The sequence below is a fragment of the Microtus oregoni genome, unplaced genomic scaffold (assembly GCF_018167655.1).
Source record: "Microtus oregoni isolate MIOR12 unplaced genomic scaffold, Mior012 000022F_ref0000154, whole genome shotgun sequence".
Lineage (NCBI taxonomy): Eukaryota > Metazoa > Chordata > Mammalia > Rodentia > Cricetidae > Microtus > Microtus oregoni.
The window spans coordinates 574,860-585,553 of NW_024543081.1; positions in this window are offsets into that span (position 1 = coordinate 574,860).

Genomic DNA, 10,694 nt, shown 5'->3' on the forward strand with positions numbered 1-10,694 from the left:
CCAGGAAGGTGAGCATCCAAACAGACTAGGCTCCCACAAAGCCCGTTCATGCAGTAGAATCAAAACCCAGCGCCATTGTCCTTGGCATCTCTGTCAGCCTCCACGTCAGCCACATTCAGAGAGTCCGGTTTGATCACATGCTCCATCAGTTCCAGTCCAGCTGGCCTTGGTGAGCTCCCATTAGATCAGTTCCACCGTCTCCGTGGGTGGACACACCCCTCGCGGTCCTGACTTCCTTGCTCATGTTCTCCCTCCTTCTACTCCTCATTTGGACCTTGGGAGCTCAGCCAAGTTTCTTTGGCTGCTAGGTGACAGCCTCTGACCCCTGACCTTTGACTCTTCCAAGCAGATGCCTTTTGCTACTATACGTGAATACCTCAGTGTCAGGTAGACCTTAACACTGTGGGTGTCACCCCCTATACCCTCCTTACACGATCCGTTCCATCTTTGAGGTTCACTCTGTGCTGTCTCTCTGCTCCTGTGTCTGTCTGTCCAGGCACAGTGAAAAGTCTCTGTGTGGCAGCCTCCAGCATTTCCCAGCTCCTGTGGGAGTCTGTGCTGTGCACGCAGCATTCTCTCTTTTGCTATGTGGTGCGTTTTTGCATGACCATTGTCAGCTGGAATTTCTCAACTCCCGACTTAGATTGTACACTTCAGTCTGTAAATAGAGTTGGTTTTTCAGGGCAAGCCTGTTGATCACCTAGTAGCTAATGCCAGAGTATGGTGTAGTTCTGGTTTGCACAAACATGTAACTGCACTATAGAGATGAAGAATAAGTGGAAGGCATAAGCTGGTGTTTAATAATTCTATTTTAAATTCCATTTTCTGCCCTCCAAACAATACCCTGAGCAACTTTCATCATTTTCTATTATTATTACTATTATTATTAATCACTCTAGAACAGTTAAAAACTTCATTTTAATGCCTAATGAAAGTTCTTCCTCAGTGCTTGTAAGGTTTGCTGTTCTATTTTCTTCCTCAAACACAGGAAAGGGATGAGAAAAAAAGAGGAGCCCTCAGGCCCTCTCTGGACCAGACTGTAGTTTCCCTTGGCTTTCTCGGGTGAAGCTGACACAGTCTTCCACCAGAGGGCGCATGCTGCCTGGCTCTGCAGCCCTCAGCACAGAAGTCCCTGCCTGGGTTTTGTTGCAGGACCGTTTTTTTTCCTGACCCAGATCCTCGCTGGCTGCAGCTGTCAAGATGCAAGCGGGGCACTTTCTGTGACTCCACTGAATGCAAGCGAGTCATGTTACACAGACCCAAATGTGCCAGCACAGAACCCCTCAGGGATACCCTCCTGTGTGACACTCAAGTTACGATCCAGTCTCTGCTGACCCAGTTATCCAAAGATAACTCTCAGAGGGAATTTGGGGGAAGTGACTGTGGTCGGGTGACATTGTCACTGTCAGGCTCCTGTGGTTGAATCGTAGAAGGCCTGTGACAGGAGAGAGACCAGACAGCTCTACACATTCCTACACTCCCTGCCACTTGCCATGGGAACCCCCGGCACTGCCGGGGACTCTGCCAACAGATACCCATTACCAGATGGGGCTCCCTGAGGCTGAATCAACTGTGAGCCCAATTAGTCTTTCTTGACAACTTACCTCGTCTGTGGTACAATGTCATTAAGGACAGAAATTAGACTGCCACTCTAATTTTCCTATAACAGAAACTCTTTACAGAACGTATGTGAAGTCCTTGCTCCAGTGTCGGGAAAGGGGGAGGGTCACCAGAGGCTGGGACATTCCTTATTTACTCCAGGCAATAGCAGCTAAGACAGGCAGGCACAGGCAGGCACTCAGGGATACAAAACCAAACACAGGCAAGTGTAGGCACATAAGCAAACTGGCACACTGACTGCCTGGAGGAAGAAGCACACAGCCCTAAAGATAGACATACAAGCAGACTGCTGATGGCAAAGGTTCAGGTCTCTGGCCCCAAGGCCGTATTTATACAGAACCCACATAAACCTGACATTCTGCTAGGGACAGTTATATCACTGTTTACCTTGGGGGATCCCTGGACACCCAGTGTCAGCAATTTCATGCTGATTCATAGCCCCCTGGTCCCCAGAGTCAGTCAGGTTTCATCTGACTCCCACAGGATATGCCTAAGTTGGTGCCATGTTGTCTAAGCATAAACAGCTCTTAGGGCCTTGTGTCTACCTAGGTGATCTTATTGACAGCTGTAAAACGGCAGCTGTTTCATTGCTAATGAAGTATTTCTCAAAAAGGCCCAAGATTTTGGACACCTTAGCCTGTTGTATTAAAGGGCAAAGATTCTTTAGTTCATTTAGAGGAGGACTAGTCTAACAGTTTGCTTTCCAATCCTTAATTTTCCTAAAATTTTTAGCATCTAAATTTCGATCTGGAAGATCCAGTTTGGAAATGACTAATTTCAGAAGTCCATTGTCTTTGCTCGTGACTTCAGTTTCAATTTTATTTTCAGTGGTGTACGTGTGTGTGTGTGTGTGTGTGTGTGTGTATGAGCGTGCGTGCGTGAGAGTGATGTGTGTGTGCACGTGCTTGCGTGTGTGTATGTATGTGTGTATGTACGTGTGTGTATGCATGTATGAGTGTGCGTGCATGTGTGTGTATGCATGTATGAGTGTGCGTGCATGTGTGTGCATGCATGTGTATATGTGTTCTACTCCATTACCAGTATAATCATTATCATTTCCAAATGTTTGACTTTGGAGCCACTGTCTATTTCCTCTTTATAAATATAAATTTATACTTTTTTACTTTTTTTTCTTTACCCTAACCCTAACCCTAAACCCTAACCCTAACCCTAATTACTTTTGAAGTTATAATATAATTGCGTCATCTTCCTCTTCCCATTGCTCTCTCCAAACCTTCCTTATATACCCTTCTGTGTTCTTTCTAATTCATGGTGTGTGTTTCTTTTATGCATTCTTTTTCTTCTTTAAGCAGACATTTCCAGTAGGTGAAGTCCTTGAGGGTCTGCTTTTATTTCTGCTGACTTTTGCTCCCAGTTCTGTTGACCATCATATTTTACAGGCTGGGGTTGTGAGATCTTGTTTGCTTGATATTTATCTGTCAACACTTTGCTCTAGAATGTTGGAGAGGAAGTGTTAATCACAATAACATATGCAGGGTTTGAATGGGAGTGTCCCCAGAGCCTCCTAGATTACCAGGTGTGGTTTCCAGGGAGTGACATTATTTGAAAAGCATAGGAGATGTTGTCCTTATTGGAGAAGGGTGTCAGTGGAGGTGGGCTTTGAGGTTTTCAAAAGCCCAGGCCAGGCTCAATGTGTCTTTCTTGCTGGTGCCTACAGACCCAGATGAGATACTTTTATATTTCGATGCACAGCACACCTGGGACAGGTATGGGCTTATGCGCTTGCTCTCTCTTGGTTGCCGAGGAGACGGTCCCTTTCCAACCTTCTGCTGGACTGAATGTGAGAACTTTTAAGATTCAGAGTCCCTTCCTTACACAAGGTCACAGACTTATTTATTATCCCCAAGGACCCATTGACTCCCAAGACTTTAGATAAAGGAGTCAGAGAGCTGAGGCCAACTGCGTTTTTTTGTGCCTGTTGTAGTTTGAATGTAATTGGCCCCCATGAGCTCATAGGGTGTGGCACTATCAGGAAGTGTGGCTTTGTTGGAGCAGCTACAGCCTTGTTGGCGGTTGTATGTCACTGTAAAGGTGGATTCTGAGGTTTCCTATACTTGAGATACGGCCCAGTGCCCGAGTCTACTTCCTGTTGCCTTCTGATCAAGAAGTAGCCAGCACCGTGTCTGCCTGCATGCTGCCATGCTCCCTACCATGATGACAATGGACCGAATCTCTGAACTGGAAGCCTCCACTTCAATTAAATGTTGTCCTTTATAAGAGCTGCCGTGGTTGGGCTGGAGAGATGGCTCAGCAGTTAAGAGCACTGTCTGCTTTTCTAGAGGTCCTGAGTTCAACTCCCAGCAAACACATGGCTGCTCACAATCATCCATAATGAAATCTGGCGCCCTCTTCTGGTCTGCAGACAGACATGCAGACAGAACACTGTATACATAATAAATAAATAAATCTTAAAAAAAAAAAAAAGAGTTGCTGTGGTCATTGTGTCTCTTCGAAGCAATAAAATCCCTAACTATGACAGTGTGTAAAACTGAGACCACAGAGAAGGTTTTAGCCAGGGCTCTGGGAAAATCCTTGCATGGTTTACTATTCTTTTCCTTCTTTTTATCTTTCCCTTCCTCCCTCCCTCCCTTCCTTCCTCCTTCTTTCCTTCCTTCTTCTTCTTCTCCTTCTTCATTTTCCTTCTTCCTCCTCTTCCTCCTTTTAACCATGCATTTCCCCCTCATTTTATCTACATATCTATAGAAAAATTTGGAAAACATTTGTTTTTCTTTTCTTACCTAGTTTTCCCACACAGTTTTCTCTGTGTTTTATTCTGAGCAATGAGATAATGAACTGGGTGCTTTGTTGACTGACTGTTCTGTGTCAAATACTTCTCGTCTGTGTTCTCATTGTGTTGTCTTCGCTCTTACAGTGCTGATCCCTCTGTGCACAGGACCCGTGTGCCGTTTCCCTCATGGATCTTCTGTGAATCAGACAGCATAGTGCAAATATCCATTTTCTGCTTTGTTTTCATGCTCTTCTATATCACAGACTTCATGAACAGGGATTGTGACTATCTTGTTCTTAATTGAAAATTTAACTTGTTTTTTCATAATTTCACACATGTATACAGTGTGTTTGCTCATCACCAACCTGCCACCTTTCATAATTTCACACATGTGTATATTGTGTTTAATCATCACCAACCTGTTATCTTTCATAATTTTACACATGTATGTAGCATGTTTGATCATCACCAACCTGTTATCTTTCATAATTTCACACATGTATACAGTGTGTTTGCTCACCACCAACCTGTCACCTTCTCTTTCTTTCTTTTTCATTCTTATTGGCCCCTTTTCATCCAAACTAGTTCTCTCCTCGTGTGTGTGTGTGTGTGTGTGTGTGTGTGTGTGAGAGAGAGAGAGAGAGAGAGAGAGAGAGAGAGAGAGACACAGAGAGAGAGAGAGACATAGATTTTAATCAGGACTGCTTGTACCTCCAGCAAGCTCTCCATACACTTTTTTTTTCCATATTGATGAACACAGCGTATGTAAAATTGTGTCCATCTTCATCTGAACATCCAGGAACAGAGAAGGGAAATTACTCATCCAGGGTTATGGAGGCACCAGTGACGTGTGAGAAAGGACCAGGTCGGCAGTCAGCGTCCGTCCCTTATTATTGGGGCACAGTTTCTTTCATTAGTTTCTGAGAAGCCAAGGTGAATAAATGCACTGTAAAAGTGGTTTGATTAAGTGATAATAATGTTCACATCATTAACTTCCAATTGCGTTTACTTTTAATACTATTAGATGGCTACATAGAATTAAGAATTTTGTAGAGTCAGCATGACATGAGAATGTGTCCAAGCCCTATAGGTTATACTTTGTGCCACGTTTTGTCATATTCCTGAGAATTCATTTATCTTGGGAAGTTCCCATTCTAGTTGCAAAGACTGTTAAAAGTTGTCCCCTTCTCAGGGGGACAAGATGGCTCAGTGGGTAAAGGCACTTGCTGCCACCCGTCACAACCCGAGTCTGATCCCTGGAATCTACATAGTGGAAGAAGAGAAGCAGCTCTTTGTGTTGTCTTCTGCTCTCCACATATACACAGCCACACACACACACACACACACTCACACACAGTTACATAAACGTACACATATATACAGATACAAACACACACTCACAGAGACACACAACACATAACACACAGACACTGAGACACAGACACATATGCACTCACAGAGTCACACAAACATGAACACACAGACACAGATACACACACAGACACACTCGCAGAAACACACACACACACACACACTCACAAAGACACAGACACTTCCTCATGCCAGGTCTGTTCTCTGAAGGCTTCCCAGACATAATCCTTTGTGCCCTTTAGACATCTGAAGGCAAATATAATAGTACAAAATATTAGCCGTGGTCGGCAGGTACATGCCCAAAAGTTGGACTATCACGTAAGGCTGATTGCAGTGAGGTGTCCCGTGTCTGGAACAGTGAAGGGCCCCGGTAGTTAATGGAGGAAACCTACAACTTGGAGACTTGGGGTCATCTCCATGGGAGCAGAAGGTGAGCTTTGTGAAATCAGCATATCTGTCTTGGGCACCTGGGTATGTGGATATTATAAAGCATGAGGACCAACCATCATGTGTGAACAGCTTTAGAACTTGTCATTGGAGCCTCGAGGCCAAGCAGAGGGGGACCTCTGTTGTGAATACGAAAAAGGTGTATCTGTTCATAGGAATACACTGCCTAGTTTCTTAGGGATTGACCTGTAATCCTGTCACTGCCAAATGGGATCTGTAACTAAACTTCAAAAATAGCCACTGTCATGTCTGAAGATTTTTTTTTTTTGTGGCTTTTAAAACGGTGACATTTAAATTTGTATGTAAACTAAAAAGCGAAGCCCATCCTGTCATAATCTGACAGGTCTAATCAGCTACCCAGCAATGCAAACAGTAACCTAATAGCACGATGCTAATCGTGCCTCGCTGCAGGTGCCGCCAATTAGCTGGGCTGCAGCGGGGTTTGGCTCCCACCTCTGCACCATGCTGCTGCATCAAGCGAAGGTGGGCTAAGCTGCGGAGTTACAGCACCGCTGCAGTCAACGGTGCAGGCTGACCTTGAGGCAAAGAAGCTGGAGCCACGCTCTAGCTCCTGTTCAAGGCTCGGTCTGACCCCGGCTCTCCTTTCTTTCTTTCTTTCTTTCTTTCTTTCTTTCTTTCTTTCTTTTTTTAAAAAATTAATTAATTAATTTATTTCTTATATATACAAGATTCTGCCTCCATGTATGCCCGCATGCCAGAATAGGGCTCCAGATCTCATTACAGATGGTTGTGAGCCACCCCGTGGTTGCTGGGAATTGAATTCAGGACCTCTCTCCAGCCCCTGGGTTCTCCTTTTTATGGTTAGGTTTCTCTCAAACCAGACGCTCAGCTTGTCCAGACTCGGCTAAGTGACGGGTGAGAAGGCGGAAGTCATTTCTTATTGCTAGTAGCTGCATTGCCCTGGGAAAAACAGCAGTAATTATTAGGGAATTAGGAACCATTTGTTTTTCATTCAACAAGCTTGTGAGTTTTTTTTCCGACATAGCATTTTTATTAATAATTTGAGAATTTCATACATAAATGCAGCGTAGTTTGACCGTATTCAATCCCACTCCTCCCACTAAGTCCTCCTAGACCCCTCAATCACCCTCAAGATTTTACTGAATGTCTACTCAGTACGTAGTAGAAACAGGTAATTGATTGCTGAGTACAAAAACAATCTTTGGAGAGTTACAGACATTCTTCCTAACTACTTTGTTAAGCCTTTGGATTTACCTGTAGTGAGGCAATAATTCCTGTTTGTGGGGTGAATGTGCAGAGGAGAGTCATAATACTGCGGCACTTTCCCTCAGCCTCTGGCTGGGTTGGGAGACAATATTGGTTCTGCTTCTCTCATCTGGGCTGAGAAAGTAGAAAACCCAGGGACGAGGAGGAAGCTGCCTCTCTAGAGAACGGATGAGGGAATCCAGCTGTCAGTGTTGCATGTGGTAGAGGCAGGAGGCTTAGCCCCTAGGCTACCAGCCGTCACCTGAGAAGTAGTCCTAGCGTTTAGGGCCTTCAACTAAAGCTAAACCAAGACTCACTATTTCAGTGACGAAAAGCATTTCAGGAACAATCCTTATGAAGTAGAGTTAAGGTTGAATGAAGACATTTTAATATAGACTTAAGTATGACAGTGGAGTGGAAGAGAGGCATTAATAGAGACAGACCCAGAGCATAGGGTGGCCTTCTCCGGGCAGAACTGAAGCTCCCTGGTTTTTACTAGCACCGTATATAAGATTTTGATAGGGTTTGAATTTACTATCGTTAATTGATTGCTGAGAGACCTAACTAAGATCACAGGGAGGTTGCAGAGGGGCACAGGGCGGCACTCTCGGCACGCAGGAAGGCGGGATATCTTTATTGTGTATAGATTTAAAAGATGTTCAGGAGTCAGGGAATGAATGAGGGTCAACCAAGGTCATACATATACACGTGTACATATATATCTGTGCACACACATATAGAGACGTATATCTGCACACCCATCTGTACACACACATACACACACACGCATGCACGCCTCTTGCCAGGACATAATAAAGACTTAAACACTAGATGTATCATTAAATCAAAATACCACAGGTCATTAGATATATTGTATAGGCTATATATTTTGGCAAAGTGGGGTGACTGTGTGTAGCTCAGCGAGAGGATACTTCCCTGGTGTCTTCAAGGCTGCGGATTGGAGCCCTGCTATCACACACACTCCAGGGTTTTTCATTTTTAAGCCGAGTGCTGTGTTGCTGTTAGCCAAGGAAACAGAAGGGTTGTTCGCCGTGGTTTCTGAAGAGTGCATGGCTTTGAACAGAAAGGTCTATCTGGTCTCTGTTAGTCAATAAAAAGTAGTTGAAAGTCACCTTCAGTATTTCTCTTAAAAGTAACTAATCTTTTCACACCACAGGGCCTTGAATCAATGGTTGCAGATCGATATTTTCTATATTCGGTTATTGTTTCCTTCACCTTATACACTCTGGGCTGGAAAATCAACACACTGTAGATGGAGACAATCAATGGGGAGCGTTTAGAGAACACTGGGTAGGACACATGTCCTTTTGGAAATCACACACAAAGGAAATTATGTCGACACTTTCTCAGTGGAATCCTAGGCTAATTACGAGATGGATTTGTGATCCAGGAGACTTCTCCTCAATTACAGGAGGGCTGTCGATGTGTTTACTTGGCAGTAAGCAGGCTCTCTCAGAGACCCGAGGTGGTCTCTGTTGGAAAAACTGGCTCTGGTGAGTCCAGCCTCAGATCTACAAACTGCTTCTCCGGCCCATTTGGCCTCCATTGTCAGCAACGGTTACAGTTACAGCTTAGGAAAAACCTGATTTTCACCATTCTCAAGGAATGGGCTGGAGCTCTCTCAGTGGAACCAGCTGAATCATTACCAAAGCCAGCATGCACCAGTCCTGGGAATTGAGGTGCCCTGCTGAGGGAAGTCAGGCGTCCACAGGAGGTTAGCAGGGCTCCTTAGTCCCTGTTGGTCTGTGGATCAGCAGTGAAGGCTGTGGGAGGGCTGTGGGGGTGGGGTGGGAGTGGCATCTGCCCTTGTGGGTGAGACAGCTGAGAGGTGGGCTTCATATTTATATTTTGTGACTGTTACAGATGATTATTGAAGACGTAGCGCTTACATTGCCGTTTGCAGATAAAATTCATGCAGCTATTTAATCCTAAAAGCAAGGTTAGAGTTCAATGTATCCCTACCTTTCTGTGTACTTTTCAGGTAGCGTCAGAGCTAGCTCAGACTATCCACATTCTAGGCGAGGACTGGGGAAATCATTCATTCATTCATTCATTCATTCGTTCATTGTATAAACACGTGCTTGTCCGATGGTAGCTAAAATTTGAGACTATAGTGACAAAAATGTGGTCCCTTGAAGATTTTATGATGCAGTTAGGGGGTGGAATTATCCTCGCTCTGTCCAAGACAGTTTGGGTGGCTATAACGAAATGCCACCTGGGAGATTCACAGACAGAAACGCTTTTTCTTTCAGGTGTGGAGGCTGGGGAGTCCTGGATCACAGTGTAGACCAATTCCTTGGTGGTGGAGCACTTCCCTGGCTTCCTGCTTGCCCTGTCTGGACACTGTGATCACCACTGTTTCTTCTTTGAGGAGCTCTGACGCCATCATGGGAGGCTGCACTCATGGCCTCATTTTAGCTAATCCCGTACATGGTGGAGAGCTAAAACAAGCCTGGGAGCAGGGCTGCTTTGTGCGGGGAATTTCTGGTAATCTCATGTTGTAATCGCTTGGCTCTCTCTCTTTATATAATATATCATATAAATATATAAATAATATAATTATTATATAAATATATACATAATAACACACACACACATATATATATATTATTGGAATGACATACAGGTTGCCATTCAACCAATCCGACAATGGCTGGCTGTGAACAGAAAGTCCAAGAATCCAGTGGTTTGTCAGCCCCACAAGCTGAGTGTCTCAGCTGGTCTTCTGTCTGTGCTGGCATCCCAAAGAAGCAGGCTCCAATGCCAGAAAAGGCATGGATGTGTAGGCAAGGCGAGGGCAAGCAGACAAAAAGCAAAGCCTTCCTTCTTCCGTGCCCTTATATAGGCTTCGAGCAGAGGGTGTGGCCCAGATGAAAGGTGTGCCTTCCTGCCTACCACGTGAAGTAGTATTCAGAGTAGAAGCAGATTCAAACCAAGAATAAAATCTGTCCCAGGGGTGCCCTTCACTTCTGAATTGTAGTTCATTCCAGATAGGGTCAAGTTGACAGCCAAGACTAGCCATCACGGGATTCCCTGCTTTCTTCTGCCTCTTTGGGCGCTGCATGCATGTGCTGCACAGACGTACATACAGGCAACACACATAAAAAAGCAAAGAAGACGCATCTTTAGTAGCCAAGGTATGGAATCAGCCCAGCTGTTCTTTGGCAGATGAATAGTTAAAGAAAAGGCTATTTATCTACCATCTCTATCTATCTTGTCTGTCTGTCTATCTATCTAGTAGACTATTTATCCGTGAAAA